We start from the raw sequence: 18,405 nt of genomic DNA on the forward strand, positions 1-18,405 counted from the left end.
TTTTCTCTTTTACAGTGAATATAAATTATACCTAGAGCCATAAGATGACAGACAATCTGTTGTTAAATTAGAAATTGGGAGGGAAAACCTATACACGAAGTTTCTATGTAGCCTCCAATTTTTATGTTCAGGCTGAATTCCAACAGTTCAGTTTTCATTTGGTTGGTTGCAGCTGAGTAAATGGCTGGGAGCTCAAAGAAACTCACAAAAACAGATTTAATGACTGCATGATAATGACCATAGTAATAAAAGGCCAATCATCAACTGAAATAATAATTTTAAGAAAAAGTATTATGTGATTCCAAGAAAGGAGTCCAGGGACACATCTATTCCTGTTAGAGTCTCAACAGTAAGATGACTAACCCCATGCAGCAGGGACCCAACCTTTCACACCCACAAACTCATCTTTTACCTGGTTCCTTGAAAGCAGAGATTCCCATATTTCACTGTGCATAACAATCTGGGTACATATTTTCAAAGAATCAAGTTCCTTTCCCCACAGATTATGATTCAGTGCATTCAAGTAGGGGCCTGATACTCCGGATACAGGTGGTTTAAGTTCCACACTGAGAAACATTGCTTTAGAGGCTTTGGCTGGGCAGAACAGGAGAGAATTATGGTGGTAGCTGGTGCCTCCAGAAAATAACCTGAAGCATCTACACGTCTAGAAGAAGGGCAGAGATTAAGGAGGGAGTAGGTGATGAGAAGGTCATAGTGGCCATAAATGTAAATTACCGAAAAGTACAGAATTACCTTATAAGGAACCTACAGAAAAGAGAATAAACACCAGTTAAAAAAATGCAAAGCTACTGACATGCAAGCCTGACAATGGGTCCTTCTTTCCGAGTGGGTATAACTGAGGGACCAGGACCCAAAGTCTGACTGTGCTACAGCCACATGAAGGGGAGATGGAGTGTAGGAAGGGACTAAGTGCAATTTCGAGCTCTTGCAAACAGATGATAAATAGAAATAAAACAGGAAATGCAATATACTTTACCTTCATGCTCAGAATAAAAATAAATCACAAGATTTGATATATACAAGTCTAAGGAAGGTACAAGCTTGACCAACAAGAATACTGTAAACCTGCCACCAAATCATTTGTCTTCAACACACACACATACACACAACCCTCTTTGAAATTACTCAGACAGAATAGCCAGCCTGACCTTTCCCCTGAGGCTGAGTTCTGCCATCTCAAAGCAATGAATATTTAAACAGAAAAATAAATATTTCAGAACAAAGTCATTCAAACCAGTAGTCTATTATTAGGTTAAAAATGACAAACCCTGTAATAGTCTTAGTGTCTCCAAACTCTTAATAGCTCTTTCTTCCAGATCTCCTTAAAGCAGTATTTAGAACCTCAAACATCCATGAATCATGTCTTCCACCGGCAACAAGCAACCACAAGAGATACTCTGGGTCAACTACCTGCTTTCTTGGAAACGGAAGGTCCTTACACACAATTAATGGTTGGTTGTCTATTCTATTCAGTGTAATTGGTGATTTATACAATGCATGGATGATTATTCTTTTTCTTAACCAAAGTTTTCACTACAATTTAAATTAATTTACTCTTTATTTTGCCTTCATGGACAATTAAGTTTGCATCTTCTCTAATTTAAACTGCAATATCCTTGACAATAGCCATAACTCAGGTTCAGAATAAAACATTAGCAATATTTTGTAATGTCTTCTGGATAATAAAATATTTAATCACTTTAAAGATTTTTGCATTTGGCTATTGCAAATGGCTACAGTCCACTTCTTTAAAATGAGTAATTCATGTTATACCTATAATATACTATTATATTTCCTCTATTCATTTCACAAGTAAAGCCCCTAAGTAGCTCAGGGACTGAATCATATACTTCTTTATCATAGCTTCCTCACCAAATGATAAGCATAAGGTAATTGATCTTTAGAAAATGCATGCTAAATTGAATTAACCAGGTAGTTGAATATCTGCTTTTTTTAAACGTTTTTTTATTGATTTATAATCATTTTACAATATTGTGTCAAATTCCAGTGTAGAGCACAATTTTTCAGTTATACATGAACATACATATATTCATTGTCATAAAAGATAGAGACCTTTCAGTAGCTTTAGGAACTCTGCAGAAAGCATACTACAATATAATCATTGATAAATATTTACCACAGAAAATGAGTTATAGTTGTATTACATGTTTTTACATATAATATTAAATATTATATTAGTTATATATACAATATATATTATAATATATATGTGTGTGTGTGTGTGTGTGTGTATAGAAAGGCTACGTGTGCGAGTCCATGTTCTGTACTATGGGAAATGAAAAGAAAAATGAGACTTTGTTCTCATCGACTCTCACCCAGGCTAACCCAAGAAATTTTCTTTTAATAGTTCTCCCTTCTTCGAAGTTAAACTCAACCTGATGAATTAACAAGCAGCTGTCAGAATGATCTTTCAAAATTAAACCTAAATCAGATATTGCTAATTAATTCTCTTCTTAAAATCCTAGATTCTTCAGTGCCCACAGTCTCAAGCCCTTTGTATGGAAGACACGCCCCTCGCACAGTTCATCTATTCAGCTTCAATTCTTGCCATCAAATATTTGTTGAGTACTTATCATGCATTATTAGACACTTCGTACTAGATATTGGGGAAATAACAGTGATTAAAATGACAAAGTTCCTGCCTTTACAGAGTTTACATTCTAGTAGGGCGAGATGGATAATAGATAACACACAGGCAAGCAACACAAGAAACAGGTGGTGTGGTATGGAACAAAACTCAGCAACAAAGGTGTAGGGGAGTATCGGTGTTGGAGGGATAGAGGACCACTTTTTGATACACAGGGTGGTCAAGGAGGTAACACTTGAGCAGACACCTGAAGAAATTCAGGGAGCGGGCCATGTGTCTGCCTGGGGGGAAAAGCACTCCAGACGAAGGGAATACAAATGCAAAGGCTCAGAGGTGAAAACATGCTCAGTTTATTCTAGGAACTAGGATCAAGAAGGTCCATGTGACTGAACTGGAATAAGCAAGGAACAGAGTGGCAGGAGATGACATGAGAAAAGTGGCATGGGGGAAAGAGCCATGTCAGGCGGAAATTTTCTAACACTTAAGGCCTCTGAAGGGATCTTAGCTTTTACTCTCTAATGAGTGTTCTGAGCAGAGAAGAGGCAGAGATTTCGGTTCTAAACAGATGACTCCATAAAGGTAGAAGCAGGCAGACCAGTCAGGAGGCTATCAAAGTAATCAAACTGGGAGATAACAGTGGCTCGGCCGGGGGTGGGGTAGGGGGGTTGGGGGAGACTCTTATGTGTACCAGTCCTGGAATACACCTTGTGCTGTTTTACCCTCCCATTTCTCTGTACCTGTTATTCTTTCTGCTTAGATAGCTGTTCTCTTTTCTACCAAATGGCTAACTTATATACACTCTTTAATATATAATTTGATTTACTGCTCTCTGAGGTTTCTCTGATTCACCCAAAAAGGAAAAAAATCATCTCCCTCCTCTTACTACCCCCCTACCCTGACAACCTCATACTGAACTATTATAGTACTTCTATCCTATTACAATTATTTGTTTACATATCTTTTGACCGTATACAACACTCCCTTCGGATGGACTGGACAGAGGAGTAGCTCTATACAACCTTCCAGAGGACTTCTGAAACCCAGTCCTCAGCAAGTTCTTTCACAAACCTCGGCCAGCCTTTCTTCCTCGTTCTCACTCCCCTTTCCTCATCATGCTTTCCTGAGATTGTACTCCCTAATAAAGTATTGGCAGGTATGGTTCTGTCTCGGGCTCAGTTTTCTAGGGAACGTGGGCTATAAGGAAATCACCCAAGTCTTATCTTTTGTATTTTCCATCTTCATGTCTTAAAGCTCTGCATTTCGGGGCAGTATCTTTAACTCTACTTTCTATCCTTCTATGGCATGTATTCTTTTGACTATCATGCTCCTAATCTCCAGCGCTCTTTCACATTCTCAAATTGTTCCCTTCTCATCACACCCAGTACTGGTTTTGTGATTGTATTATCTTCTTGGATCTGACTATATTAGTTAGAATGCTTCTTTAAATTCTCCTCTGTTCCCCAGATTATCTGTTTCCCCTAGGGTCAGGTTTTCCTTTTGTTTCTTTTCTCTTTCATGCTGAAAGTTCCTCTCCTATGACTAACGATCTTCATGCACTGGTGACCCAGGTGTAAGGACTTGGCTAGCTGCTAGGGGTTTCCTCTGCTGTCATGTAAGGAAATCTGTTTTCTTATTAGGTCTCTCCCTGGAATTAAAATTCTAACTGGGAACTCAGTATGAGACAAGGAAGAGCACGGGCAACTGGCAGGCTTCATTTTAGTGTTCAATGCTAGGAAAGTGTGGAATGCCTGCCTCCTGTCCCTGAAACATCAGGAAAGGCTGCCAATATCTAATACAAAAATAATTAAATTTCCCCAAATATTGAGATCAACTTATTTGGAGTCAAAGAGTCTAGTGTTTTTGTTTTTCCTTTTTTTTTAATGCTGGAGGAAGAGGGCAGGCAGCACAGTAAATGCTGGCTACTTCCACTGGGAAGGGGTTGAGTTGGAAAGGCTACAGCAATGCCAAGTAGTTGAGTTATCCCTGTATAATGCACCCAGAATCCCTGTTTTCCATCCCTTCTTCAATCCTGCTCTAAGTCCGGAGCCCCTCTGGGGTTCCTGCTGGGCAGACCAGCTTCCATACTACTCACAGCCTCCTGGTACTAATTTTCAGGCTTTAGCTTCTCCTCCATTCATCCATCAGCTGGTTCCCATTTACTTTATCTTTTCTAGAAATTTGTTTAACTCTCTTGTTTATTGATAACCTTACTCTTCACCCTTTTCTATTTGCTGTTCCTGGTTTATTTCTTTTTTGCACTTCTATGCTGTTATTTCAGTGGAGTCTTACAAGAGCTGGGAAGCGAGTAAAAGTATCTATCATCCTGACTTAGAAATGACTTATTTTCTGAAAAAGATTTCAATCATAAGGAAGCTCTAGAATTCCTGGTTCCTTTTTAATTTTGAGAAAGAACATGGGTTAATGAACTACTACATTTCTTTAAAATAACCCATTAACAACACTAAGATTTACTAAAAACAAACTAGAGAAGCTTAAAGGAAAATGAAAAGTGTTACTACAATTCTTGAAACAGCTCTTGTACTTAGGATTTAGTAAATTAGATACATTTAGATTACAGGAAGTAAAGAAACCCGAAGAAGTAGCAGAACTAAATGTGCACTTCGAGTCATAGTCCAAGTGCCATCGACAAGTACATCCAGCACTATGTGCTAAACGTTATTCTAACTCCTGACAAAACAAAAGACTTTTCGAGGGTCTAACCACTTGCAGAAGATAAAATAAAATAAAACAAAACAGAAGTCAAGTATTTACCAATCAGAATGCCTAACTCTTCATCTCCCTCTTTCTTCCCAAGTGGAATAGTGGCCAAGGTCAGAATGCTGTCTAAGGGAGGGAAGACAGTTCCCGTTACCCTATTGACCTCTAACATGGATCAGTAAGACGGGCCACATTTTCCAACCCCTCAGGAACGGCAATGAAATATAAACTAGCCACTGCAATATTTAATCTTTTATCACAATGAGACAAATAAACCTAGAAAAGAGTCCTATGCTTGGAGAATTCATGAAAAAAGGTATCATTAATAAGCAGTTATTACTAACCAGGAAAACCTATCTCAGACTAAGGGAGGATACTCAACTTAAGAAAGATGGCATGCAGAAAACCAAGAATGGAGATCTAAAATCAGAGTTCCTCTATACTTCAACGGTTGCTTGGTAACGTTCCCAGATTTCACTCCAGATTTCTTATCTTTTCAAATGAAGTCAAATGCTCAAAAACCAAACAAAAACAGAAAATCTTCAAGCATACTTAAAAAAAAAAAGAGCATTTTTATTTCCTCTTCTTACTTATTATCTTTCTCACTTAGAACTTCCTTATCATTAGCACATCAACTAGACTATCCAGCTTCACTCAAGAATAATTTCCAGCAAAGAATGCGCAAGATATATGAGTTTAACTTTTTACTCATTTTAATATTTCCCCCTTTAGGAATGAGGAGCATATGGATTTGATATTTTAGCCTCTGCAGACTAAACATCTTTTGTTAAAGGTCTGAACTTCCTAGAAGGATGTACTGACAGTAGAAAGAATACCAGATGGAGAACTGGCTCCAATTCTGCCATTATGCTGCCAGATGACCTTGGACAACTCACTTACTCTGGTTCTGCATCCTGATTTGTAAAATAAAGTTTACTCTAGCTCTAAGAATCTGATTCTCGATAAAGAGGCCTTATCCAAGGGACAGAATAGAGGAGGAGGAGGAGGAGGAGGAAGAAGAAGAAGGAGAAGGAGGAGAAGGAGGAGAAGGAGGAGAAGGAGGAGAAGGAGGAGAAGGAGAAGAAGAAGAAACATTAGGTGTATTACCATGTGAAACTGTATTTTCTTTTGTAACAGTCAACAAAGTACCATTAAACAGCTTTTCTGTTTCCTTGACCAAAGTGGCTAAGAGCTGCTCTAAAAGCTAATGCTTTGGTTTCTCTTATCTTGCACAAATGCTCCCATATGAAATACTAAACCACCAGACTATAAAACCTTTGTGCCAAGATAAAATTTTAGGAAATGAAAGTTATGCATAGAATAGTCAAATTGATCATTTCTGCGTTTATCCCAAAGGAATGTAAGGCTCCAAGGAAATTAGCAGACATTTCTCAAGGTTTGGTTATAAGACTTTTCTTATGGAAAGAAAAGTAAATAAATATCAAGACCTATATCCTTATTATACTTAATTTAATGGTTATCATAAAAAAGGGTAGAAATAAGCTAACCATGGGTTCAAACCTAGGCTTTGCCATGTATAGCTGTATGACTGTAGACAAGTCACTCACCCTCTCAATGCCTCAATATTTTATTTGTAAAATGAGAAGGACAGTTACCTAATGGAGTATCCATAAGAATTAACTGAGATCATGTATACAATTTTTTTTGCTTCTGACTGAAAAAAAAAAAAATAAAAAAGTAGTAGAGATAATAACTACCTACTGTGAAGGAAGAAGGGAAAAGGGTAAGAGTAAAAATATGATCCACAATATAAACCAAATAGTTGAGTTATAACTTTAAAGTTCTTCAAGTTCCTTTTCACATAAACAGTAACATCAATAAAAACTGGGTGGGGGAGTTTACATTCTTTTTACTAAAGGCTTTATATAAAACGCAGGCTAAGTGAAATTAACCCAAACAGAACACTACATTCCCAGTTTCTCAAAAATGTCTCCTGGTTCCTCAAGAGAGAACACTTTAAAGCATATATTTTGCTATGCTAGCAAATGACAGGCAACTATTTTGACTTAAGAAAGCTCTAAACAGTGCCATCTATATTCTCTAGTACGTCCATGTTTAGTTCCATAGTGCCCTCACCCCACTGCAAAGTCTACATAACCTGAAAACCATTTAAACAGTGATGGCTGAAATTCTAAATATTGCTTACTGAGGCTTTCTAAAGTTCCATAAATTTTAGACTAATGATCATCATTTTCACAGTCCAAAGTGCCCCTACCTTCTACACTGCTGAAGTGAACAAATGGTACTTTGACTTTTTTCCCTCCCTATTCTATTAGAATTGCAATGACTGGTAATCCATAGGAGAAAAGGATCTTTCTCCTTTTCTACAACAGACCACAAATCATGTTCAACTACAAAAACAGAGACGCCCATTTTTCCTGTGATCTTATCCATGTATTTTTATTAAAGAACTATTTTTGCCTTTGATTAGATCAGTCCTAGACTCTCTGAAATTATTCCACCACTGAATCTCATTTTACACTCAAGAATTTGGTTCTAGATTCAGATAACATCTTGCATTACACACGCGCACGCACACACGCACACACACACACACACACACACACAGAATGTATGCCACAGCCTTTCCTCTCACTCTTCCCCTTCCTGCCAAACTCCCCAAATTCTTTCATCTGAAATTCTAATGGTACTTTACTGACATCATATTCATATAATTTACCATATCCTACCTTGTATTTTGATTATTTATGCACCGTATGCATTCTTCTCCATTACTTGAAATTACTGTTCAGCTATTTTTCATTCATAAATTAGGAATATATTAAATGAAGTACTACGTAATTTTCGTTTAAAAATAAGTGGGCTCATTTCTGCTTCCAACCAGGATGGAGTAACAAGGACCAGACTTATCTTGCCACCTTAAACAACTAAAAAACAGAACAAAAGATGTGAAACAACAGCACTCAAGACAGTACAGCAGGCAAAGAAGGACAGTGATTCCTGAGATAGGAAAAACTAAGGTGAGCTTCCTAAGTGCCCCAGCTCACTGCCTGGAGAAAGCTCCCAGGCTGCGGCACAGAGAAGAGAAAGCCAGGCAGAGCCTTGTGGTCTCCATGCGTCGAGGAGACAAAACTTGAAGTCCAGGGAAGCCAAGACAGCTAGAGTTCACAGGGGAGAGCCTGCAGAAGAGAGAGCTGCACAGAGAGAACTCTGAAGACCTACAGAGAGTTCCCCTGAAGTACTTAGTTAAATAATAAGAACATGTGAGAAACTATCTCAGGTTGGAGAAAGGACCACCTGAAAGAGTTAAAGGGAATAGTGCTAAGAGCTCACACAGTGTCAGGAATACAGCCTGTTCCCCCAGAACAAGAGTAGAAAACCTGATAATTTAAGGAGCATCAGTTACAGTACTAAGAAGAGTCTTGCCTCAATAGTGAGGAAAAATTAACCAGAGACTAAACACAGCTCTAGTCCTATCTAATAAGACTTAAAAACAAATCCTGAAAGAATTAAACTATTTCTAAGAAACTCAGCTATGCTTTACACAAAGCTCAAGAATTAAATATATATATATATAAAAATATATATAAAATCATGTAGCATCCAACAAGGTAAAATTCACAATGCCTGGCATTCATTAAAAAATTACCAGGCATTCAAAGAGGCAGGAAAATACAACCCATAATGATGAAAAAAACCAATCAATTGCAACTGATCCAGAACAAGTATAGATGTTAGAATTCACAGACAAGGACTTCAAACATCTGTATTCCATATGTTAAAAAAAAAAAACTACAAAAAAAAACCCAAAAACTGTGTGTAAAAGAAAAATTGAGCATGTTAAAAGACATGGGATATATAAAAAAGATCCACATCAAAATTCTAGAGATGAAAACTACTGCCTGAGATTGAAAAAAAACTGAATTGGATTAATGGCAGATCAGACATTTCAGAAGAAAAGATTAGTATACTTAATAACACCACAATAGAAACTATCCAAAGGAAATATACAGAGAAGAAAAAAGACTAAAAGCAATGAACAGTGAGCCTTGAAAATGACATGGAATGGTTACGGTCTAATATATACCTGTGTTGACAGTTTTTTAAGAATCTAACTCCTGGTCATCTTGAATGGAAGGAAAAGGAGAGAGGGAGATGGTCTGTAGTCAATTTAACACATTTGGTATATTTATTATGGGCTGCCAGTCCCTAAAATTTCATTGTTATCTTTTTACTTTCTTTGCCCTTTCCACACTTGTTGGGGTCATACTCTTCTTCCTTCTTTCCTGACCTCTCAGGAGGCCAGCACTCCGTGCCACTCACTCCCATTCTATCTTCTGGATATACACAGCCTTCTACTGAACATTTATAAGAGATTTGTGTGTTCCCCAAATAGCCATTTATTCCCAAATCCTCCATTCTTCTAACCAAATAAAGCATCCATTTCCACAAATGAGTTAACTAGTCAAACACATTGATTCTATCAACAAGTATTATTAGATACTAAATTGAACCAATATAATAATAAACACAGGCAATACAGTCCCAGTCCTGAAATAAACTACAGTTTGATGGAAAAACAGACGAAAATATTAACAATTACAGTACCACACAATATGGGCTAAGAGAGCAATACATATACAATGCAAATGTCACAAAAAAAGAAACAACTCTGTGAGACAGGCAAGCTTTCTGAAGTAGGTGAAGTCTAAACTGAATCTTTAAGGCAATAAATTAATCATGTGGGTGAAAAAGGTATTCTGGCCCAAAGCAGTCATACATGAAAAACAGTACATGAAGAAATATATGAAAAGCAGGAAGGTATAAAATATGGCATATTTGGGGAGTTGCAAATGGCTCAGATTTGGGGGTAGAGGGGAGGGAGAAAGGAAGTGCGGAAATGAAGAGAATCTTCAAATTTTCTGGGAGGAAAAATGAGAAAGCAAGTCAGGGGTTTCACCCTAACAGGGATCCAAGATGACCTGTGAAAACTGCTAGAAGCTGTGTCCCTGTCATCAAGCTATATGGGAAAACTTTTCCGCTTTTGAAAAACAGGAAGCACTGCATCCCTCTAAGTCAGGGGATGGCAAACTATGGCCTTGGCCCGAGGCTGGCCCACCACCTGTTTTTGTAAAATCCGAAAGCTAAGCATGGTTTTACATTTTTAAATAGTTAAAAAAATTCAAAAGACGTATATTTTGTGACATATGAAAATAATATGAAATTAAAATTTCAGTGTTCATAAATAAACTTTTACTAGACCATAGCCACATCCATATCAGTGATGACTACCTCCACATTACAACAGCAGAGCTGAATAGTCGTAAAAGAGACAACATGGCTTACAAAGCCAAAAATATTTACTATCTAGCCATTAATAGAAAAAGTTTATGGATTTCTGCTTTAAAGTTAGGAATCTTTCAAAAATCTCACCTCCTTCAATTAAGTCTCAGCTTGTCTGTTCAAAACTTCTTACAAGAAATCTCATAATATTAGATAAAAGACTATAGTTACATTATTTATGGATATAAAAGTATTATTTAAAAATTTCATATAATAATTATTGATTTCCAGTTCCATATTTTATTCTTAAATAGTCTTATATATACGAAATATTAAATTTTGGCTGTAGAACTTTATCCTGCAATTCTAAATAAATTAAATATCTCCAGTTATATGATTTCAAGTTACAGTTTTCAAAACTATATTTCCTTTTGTTAATAGCAGCCTAGTTATACCTATTTCTTGAGCCATTAATTAAGAAATGTTACTCTAGTATTCTGAAACTGACAGCCCTTTGAAAAAATTCAAGAGGCATGATGAAAAAAATAACATGCCAAAGTAAGCGAATCTAAGAATATTTCTATGGCATTTGATTTATAATAAGTATTATTAAATCAGATTATTTTTTAAGGGTTTAGTTTATTTTTTGGTTGTTTTACTTCTAGTGTCAACAGAAAAATAAGATCATGATTTACTGTTGCTACTAATTTAAAAGACTCTTTAATTCCCAATTTTGGCTTTTCAACACTCTTTTTTGATATAATTTCAACATCTCAAGGGAAGTGATCAAATTTACTTTTGCTGATTTTTAATGTCAATTATTGGTCCAACTGGCATCTTCAGAACAGTATTACTAAAAAATAAGTTTAAAAAATGAAAATTTCAGTGTTAGTAACCTTTGGAGGGATTTGGGCAAGACCTAGAGGTTAGAAAACAGGTAAACTCTTGCCAGTCAGAGAGCATGCTTTAAAATGGAGAAGAAAAACAATATTCTACTTAAGAGTTGAGGGCAATATATTTTCATTTTTGAAGTTACAAATTGCTGGCAACACTATATGGTCAATAAGCTATGAAAACTGAGTAAAGTCAAACATGTTGTCAAAAAACAAAAATATGATAATAATACCCATAACTACTTAGTAATTAGATCTAAATGATAAATCATTCGTATAAATTGATGTAATTAGTCCAGGACAGTAAAGACTCTTGAAACCATATGTTTTCATGTCTATGAGGAATAATTCAAGGAGGTAGGGAAGATGAGTAAAGAGAACAGAAGATTAAAGGGAACAGTTAGCAGTTATCTTCAAATACTTGGGTTTTATGAAGAAGAGAGACTAAACCATTCTATGTGACTCTGGATGATAGATCTAGAAAGAATAAGACAACAATGAAAGACTTCAGCTTACCAAAAGGGAAACTTCTAATTTTTAATGGCCAACAATGGAACCATTTATCTTATGAAGCTGGTAGTATAATGGAAGAGTATACAAACTTGGAATTAAATTGGATCTCAAATTTGAAAACTACCTATGTCCATTCCCAGAACTACAAGGTTGTTTGACCTCTAGAATCTCAAAGTATAACGTATGGGGAAAAAAATGGGAAAAATACCACCTACCTCAAAAGGACAAGTGATATATGGTGTGAATATAACAACTGTTATGTACATAAATATGATCTGTATATAAAATTGGTGCAAAGCAGGTAATGCAAAAACAAGAAGTTATTTTACTAATCAGTAATCATTAGTGGTGGTTAGGAACAGGGAAGCTGGAGCCAAACTCCTCGTGTTTAAATCCTCATGTTGCTGACTTGGCAAGTTACTTAACCTCTTGGCATTCCTGTTTCCTAATTTCTACAATATGGACATTAATCGTTCTTATATGGCTGCTGAAAGGAATTATATAAGGCACTGACGATAGAGCCTAATCCATAATACACACTCTATAATGTCATCTATTATTATTATGTAATATTAAAAAAATGAATTCATTTTGTTCAATAGTGAATTCTCTGTTACTGCAAGTATTCCATCAAAGACTTGAACAAGTCAGAAATGGAAATTCCAGAAGTGAATCAGAGTCTTAACTAAATCCATTCACTCACATATTCAACAAATATTAACCAAATATATAATACCTACAAAGGGCAGGAGAGTAGTGGTTAAGAGTATAGATTCCCAAGCCAGTCCGTGGATATGAATTCCCATAGCATCTCTTAGCAGTTTGTAAATGTGGGCAAGTTACCCAACCATGAGATGCCTCAGTTTCTTCTTTTGTTCTATGGGGATAATTATAGGGTTGTCGAGAGGATTCAATGAGCTAACACAGGTAAAGTGTTTAGCACAGTACTTAATAGTGATGCATCATATATAAGGATTAGCTGATTAGCTATTATTTTGACTACATGCCAGGCACAGTTTTAGACACCAGGAATACAACACACTGCTGACAAGGTCCCTGACTTCATAGAGCTTATAGTCTCTGGAGGGGTGGGGTAGCACCAATAACAAACAAACAAATAAGTAATGACAAGCACTAAAATCAGTGATAAGTGAAGAAAAAGCAAGGGGGGAGGGTATAGTTCAAGTGGTAGAGTGCACGCTTAACATACATAAGGGTCCTGGGTTCAATCCCCAGTACCTCCTATAGAAATAAATAAAGAAATCTAATTACTTCACCTCCCCCAAAATTTCTTTTCAAAAGTTAAGAAAAAACAGGTCAAGAGGATAGGGAGCAACTTGGGAATTCAAGAAGAGACAGGAAGGTCAAAGGAGAGCTCTTGAGAAGCCATGTGGATATCTGGGGGAAGAACATTTTGGACTGAAAGAAAAACAGAAGGAAACTGAGCAGGAGGATGCAAGGCGTGTTAAAAGGAATAGCAAAGAGGCCAATGTCACTGGAGCAAAATAGGGCAGAGAAGGGTCGCAGGAGATAACACTGGCGAGACAACCAGGTTCCAGATCAGGCATGGCTTTAGAGACCAGAGTAAGGACACTGGATTTTATTCTGAGTCTGAAGGGAAACAACTGGAAGGTTTCAAGCACAGGAGTGACAAAATCAGACTTGCATTTTAAATGATTCACTCTGGCAATGACCTCTAATGAATTATTCGACTCCAGGGTTCCCTGAATTCAATCATCCTACTAGTAATACAGGGACATTTACATATCTAGGAAATGGAAAGAATACATCATGATAACAGACTGCAGCATTTCTGACTGCCTAGAAGTTGAGCATTCAAACCCAGTAATAAAATTGCTACATTCAGAACAACAAAGCGTTTACTGCAAGGGCACATTCCATTTGTGTTTGTTGGATTTCACATATTAAGTGTGAAGAAATGTTTAAGAAAGATTTGATGGTAGTTTTGGAATGTTGGGGACAAAAAGAGTGAGGGATTATGATTCCAGAAGGGAACACCTGAGACACCAAAAATGTCAGATTCCAGAGAGGAACTAGTACATCAAAAGGATGCTGGGGGGCTAGCGGGCTGTATCACCACCATGATTGTATTACCACCATGACATACCACTTACAGATGCCCAAGAAACAAACCAAGGATTGGAATCATACTTAGAGAAGTTAAAATGTGAGTACTCCATGAACCAAAAGTCAACAAAGAAATGAAAAGTGTTCCCATTTGGCAATCGGTTTAGATGTGAGTTTGAAAATTTTCTGGGAAGAATGGAAAACTGGGGTACAAAACCAAAACTCTCAGCTAAGCCAATGACAAGGATGAGGACTGTCATTTTTTACCTTCAACACGGAGGTGTCCTCTGCAGCAGTACAAACTTGAATAGCAGATTATCAGACACTAAGCTTTCCTAGTCTGCAAAACTAAGAAGAAAGATATAGGAAAAAATAAAGGGAAGGGGCAAAAAAGGTGTGTGTTTTGATATATGGGAGGTGATTGGGTAGAAAAACCATCTGATAAGTCAAAATCGCTCAGATTTAATCACATTTACGGAATTCTGCGTATCTTTTCAGGGGAACTAAGTGATTTTTGGAATAGTAATATTTTTCAAGAGTCAGTCTTGGCTTTGGCAAGGAAATGGTTATAACTGAAGATATGGAGCAATGTAGAAGAATTCAGAAAGAAACCAAATCTCTGGAAAAAGTGAGGCTTTTTTTGGTTCATTGTAAAGGAACATAAATTAGTCTCAAACCCACAATCTCCGCCTACCCCCCAACTTCCCAGAGTCCTGCGCAGACCATAGAAAGTGGAAGTGTGCCAAAACCAACAGTGTGGGCCGAAGCTCTGTGGATGAAGGGTGGGATGAGGTTCGGGTGGAACTGGCAGGCAACCGAATGGAATCACTTTAGAGCAATGCCACAAAATGGAGACAAAATAATCACTGAGGATTTTCAAAATTCACAGAAAAGGGGATATGCTTAGCAAAATCACAGACTCAATTCCCTACTCCAACTCATTTCAAAAACCAAAACAAAACAAAAGCAAAAACAAAACCAGAAAGGATAAGGGAAAATGAAACAAAGCAAAACATACCTGATCTCTTATCTGTCTTTACTTAAAGCATAAAATACCCTCCCTCTCCTCTCCTCCCAGCCACATTGGAACAGAATAGGGAACTGGCAGCAGCTCAGGTGAAAGACTTCGGCCTCCAGCTACAAAGAGGGGAGATAGCAGACAATGGAACTGGTGATTCATTACAAAAGAATACACTCCAGAGCGGCCTGTGGCCACATGGGCTCACTGCACTATTTAAAGGAACAGCAACCCCCTTTCCAACCTCCCTTATTCTTAACACCTTCCCTCCTCTTGGTCCTGATGGAAAACAGATTTTGAAGAAAATGCCAGCAAAGCACTGAGCTGTCCAAGAAAGGGAGGGCTTTGTGTTCCACAGAAACTGGCAGTCTTATGCTATAGTAGAGTACAAAAATTCTCTTTCACATCCATACTGTAAAATCTTTTCCTGTGCCTAGTATACTTTCCCTTTCAACAACAAATAGTATAGTATTTTCTTATTTATTTGTTTTTCTAAGTTTACACATATTATGAGAAAGATTTCTCTTTTCCTTCCTTTTATTCCACAGTTATTTTCACAGATGTGAGGAAATGCAATAATTTGGTTCACATGCTCTGAAATAAGAGTATCTCAGTGAAATACTCTTACAACATATACATGAATAACAGATACACCTCGAGTCATTTTTCAAAGTCACATGAGCATGCCTGTCTACTGTACTATAATTTTGTAATTAAATTGCCATCTGCTTTTTTTTTAAAGCAAAGCTCTAACAACTTATTGTAAATAACAGAATCTTATTAAACTAAGAACAGACCTTCTAAAAGTAGAGCATATGTAATAAAGCATGCACACTGTGCAACTACTGATATGGATCCAAGCATGTGATGAAAATGTTATCCACCAAAAGCCCTTCCCCTTCTTCCAAATGAGCGATGGAAATTATGGGATACAGAAATGTAAAGATCAAAGATGCAAAGAATCTAAGTGACAAAATGGTAAAAACATATCTAAATACTTCTCTTAATACACTAGTTAAGACACTAAACACCGTTTAACTTTGATAATTGAACCCCACACCATGTAGACATTTTCTATTCAGAAAGCTTATGTGACAGATGATTATCAAATTTGGGATTTTATGTCTGCTTGAAAAACCAAAAACTACCCCCCAATCCCAAGGAGAAAAAAAAATTGGACAAATAAAGATTTGGCCTAGCTGGCTACTTCCTTTGATTTTTTTTTCTAGATTACTAACAACTATGTATATTACATTAACATAGAAAGTGTATACAAAAACACACTGGAATACTGAAAATTCACAAGTTTGACATTCTATACTTTCCATTTGTATAAATTCAGGATGGGCAAAAATGACTTATTCTTTCCTTCAGCATTCACACACACAGAGAAAATCATAATGGTTTAAATTAATCTATTAGAATTTTTAAGCATCCAAAAGACCCCTCTTCCCAGTTTCTATTTATCTCTTCTGCTTCACTCCTAAAATCATAGTTTCCCTAATTACTGATTATCAAGACCATGATACTAAGTGTGCAAATGCTTGTGCATTCGTTCCAACTTGTGCTTGCACACGCTTACTCAGCTCCACTAGAAACTAAGGGGAAGTGCTCCAAGAGGCCATGGAAAACCTCTGATTACAAAGAGTCCTAGTTTAGATACCTCTTTCACTGATTTAAAAATACATATAATGAAAAGTCAAGTAGTTGAAAAGGCTTCAGTAACAGCTGAGAAAGAAGAGAGCCAGTACCCTCTAATATGGCCAGTTAATAAAAATTGAATGAGGGCTCCAAGGTTAAGAAGTATCATCTCCCAAGAAGCAAAAAGAAGCCAGAAACAGGTTTTCTCTTTTTTAAAAAAGTAAAGCAATACTTCAAAAGGGTTAATGAGGCCGATGATAAAGGGATGAGAAAATATTTCAAGGGTTTCTCTACTTTCCAGAAGAGGGAGCGGTTCCTTAATAATCTCCAAACTCAGATCTGGTGAAAAACTACTTTGGAAAGATATATTCTTTGCAACTTCCCTTTCCTCTGGGTCACACTGGGAAAATCTCCCTAACGCTTCACCTCCTTCCAAACAGCACTGCAGGGCATTATATAACATTTAACGGAACAGGGTTCCAGCTCCTAAAATGATGCCTCCATCCAGATAGCCAGCTGACTCTCTCGCCCTCCGGTGGTGACTTAGAGAGGAAAAGAGGAGAGAGAATACAAAAAAAAAAAAGGCAACCTCCTTAAAAGGAAAGCACTGTCCAGTGATGAAATTTCCCTACAGAGCATAAAACCCTGGAGTGAAACTGATCCTAAGTCTGAGATGAAAGGACACGAATGTTCCACAATGCAAATGATCCTCATTGATAAAACCCAGTCTCATCGTTTCCTCCCAACCTATATATAAAGGAAAAAGGGTAAAGGAACATACAGAAGGGTGCCAAGAAGAAAAACAGCACTACCAGGGAAATCAGGGAAGAGTATTCACCTTTCCATTTGTCAGGAATGACTTGCTAAAATGCAGATTTGATACTGCCTGGCATCACCGGAGAGAGAGAGAGAGGGAGAGAGAGGGAGAGAGGGAGGGAGAGAGGGAGAGAGGGAGACAGGGAGAGAGGGAGAGAGAAATCAATCTTCCATTTCCTACTCCTTCTCCTTCAGATGTCTTTTAATGCCCATGTGTGACTGTCATTTATAAACTCAGATTTGTTCTCCTGCCAGAGAGGTCTCTACCTGCCTCTACTGCACCTGGATGCTTCTATGGTCCCTACTGAAAACATTCTTTGCCAGTAACAAAGACATGAAAATGAAACATTTTTCTAGCCTTCATTTTTAATAAGCCATTTTTGGAGCGAAGGCAGCAAAACTGCAATTTCATAGCCAATCCTGAGAAAGCAAAGTGAATTAGGAATCAGATTTCCCTATAACACAAATTCTTCTGCAATTCTTTAAAGGAAGTCAATCCCTCGCCCCTCTTTTAGGCAGTCTACAAGAATCTCTCCCTACCTCTGCAGTCTCTCTCTCCCTCTCTCTTCTCAGAACCAAGACAAAGAGGTAGACAAATCCCCACAGGGTCTTTCCTGAGCTACAGCTGCACAGTACAGGAAACAGGAATCTGCTATGGAGCTGGGGGGGGCGAAAAAAGGATACGGATACCCCCCCACACACACACACTTACACTCACACACACACGGACTCACAACAGGCACTTTTCAGCTGGTGAGAATAATTCTGGCCTTTTCTAAAAAGACAATAATTAAAACTCTGGTGATTATGCCCCACCCCCGTAC

The 18,405-nt window shown here is 37.3% G+C and overlaps 1 protein-coding gene across 11 annotated transcripts in view; it reads right to left on the reverse strand.

Moving 5' to 3' along the window:
* RBFOX2 (RNA binding fox-1 homolog 2) overlaps positions 1-18,405 on the reverse strand; it is a 239,608-nt gene that overhangs the window by 64,204 nt on the left and 156,999 nt on the right. The gene's annotated exons all lie outside the window — the stretch shown is intronic.

This window comes from Vicugna pacos, chromosome 12 (assembly GCF_048564905.1).
Source record: "Vicugna pacos chromosome 12, VicPac4, whole genome shotgun sequence".
Classification (NCBI taxonomy): Eukaryota; Metazoa; Chordata; class Mammalia; order Artiodactyla; family Camelidae; genus Vicugna; species Vicugna pacos.